Source organism: Pteropus vampyrus, unplaced genomic scaffold, assembly GCF_000151845.1.
Source record: "Pteropus vampyrus isolate Shadow unplaced genomic scaffold, Pvam_2.0 Scaffold391, whole genome shotgun sequence".
NCBI lineage: Eukaryota > Metazoa > Chordata > Mammalia > Chiroptera > Pteropodidae > Pteropus > Pteropus vampyrus.
The window spans coordinates 70,169-71,797 of NW_011889172.1; the positions used below are offsets into that span (position 1 = coordinate 70,169).

Consider the following 1,629-nt stretch of genomic DNA (forward strand, 5'->3'; position numbering starts at 1 on the left):
ATGATACACCCCATAGACCATACCTGATAGTTTGTGCTAATGAGATGACTCAAAATGGGGACTGGACATGCCAAAAAGGCCAAATACATAAAAAAAAAAGTGTTAGAGCCTTGGGCAAAGGGATGCCAGCTCAAACTTTTGGGAGAGAGGCTGGAAAGAATGTTCAATCAAATGAGCAAGCTTTTAATTAATCACTCCTATGTAATGAAGCCTCACATGAACTACCTGGTGGGAAATACTCGGAGTGCTGTCTCACAGTGTGGTCAGGAACAGTAAGAGATCTAGACTCACAGGGAATGGACAATAAGACAATGACATATGGCACTTTCCAAATCTTGCCCTTTGTTCTTTTGGCTAGTTCTAATTTGTATTCTTTTGCTATAATAAAATTGTGATCATAAGTATAAACCGCCCCAAGTTCTGTGACTCATTCTGATGAATTATTGAACCTGAAGGAATTCCCTCAGTTTGAGTCATTCTATGAAGTTATCGAATGTGAGGGAGTCCTTGAATTGGTCTAAAGTGAGGGTGGCCCTCACTTTAACTGGTCTAAAGTGAGGGTGGCCCTAGAGACTTCTGAAATTGTGGCTGGTGTCTGAAATAAAGAGAGTCTTGAAGGGTCTATTCCCTCATACACTGTGGTTTGGCAAACTCTTCGTAGAAAGGAAGAACAGTGGAAAAGGTCAAGTCAAGTTGAAACCCATCAAAGGCCTCCTAAAGTCAGCAGGGAACTGTGGGTCTAGGATGATCTTTTATTATTGGCTGGAACAGGGATAATGAGCCAAATGTCATTGGATGTGGGCTTCCCCAGAAGGAGGCATGACCATGGTTAGCTGGCACTCTGCAGCTGAGGCAGATCTATGGGATCTGATGCTGAGGGCTAAGTGGTACACCCAATGTCTTGCGCAACATGTCCCTCATTCCTAACAGAAGTCCTTTCTTGTCATGGTAAAATAACATAACATAAAATTTGTCATCAAGTGTATGGCCATGCCACCTTGAGCAAGGCCGAATCTGTCAGATCTTGGATGATATGCAGTGTCGGGCCTGGTTAGTACTTCGATAGGAGACCACGTAGGAAAACCAGGTGCTGTAGGCCTAAAAAAAAAAAAATAAAAACTATGGAATTGCAAGATGACAAGATCCTTGCAATCTGTGAGGTCAACCAAGGGTTGCCTCGCCTAAAAAACAAAATTGCCCTCTTAACCATTTTTAAGTGTACAGTTCACTTATATTAAGTATATTCCCAATGTTCTGCAACCATCATCATCATTCATTTCCAGAACCCCTTTTATCTTGCAAAAATGTAACGTTATTTACCCATTAAACACTAACTCTGTATTTCCTCTTTACCCAGCTCCTACCAATCACTTTTCTACTTTATATCTCTATGAATTTGATTACTTTAGATGCCTCATATACTTGTAATAAAACAGTATTTATCCTTCTATGTCTGGCTATTTAATTGACTAGGGAGATGTTGGAATGGGAAAGAGAATTATTAGGAAAACCGGGGATCCCCTTTGCTTGGGAATGGTATATCCCAGTTTTCCTTGGGAAGATTCATTGACAAATATTTCTTCAAACTTAGTATGAATACTGTTGCATTTCAATTTCAAAACACCCTGG

At 40.5% G+C, this 1,629-nt stretch overlaps 1 pseudogene; it reads right to left on the minus strand.

Annotated features, from left to right (window-relative positions):
* LOC105305646 overlaps positions 1–1,629 on the minus strand; it is a 6,307-nt pseudogene that overhangs the window by 795 nt on the left and 3,883 nt on the right.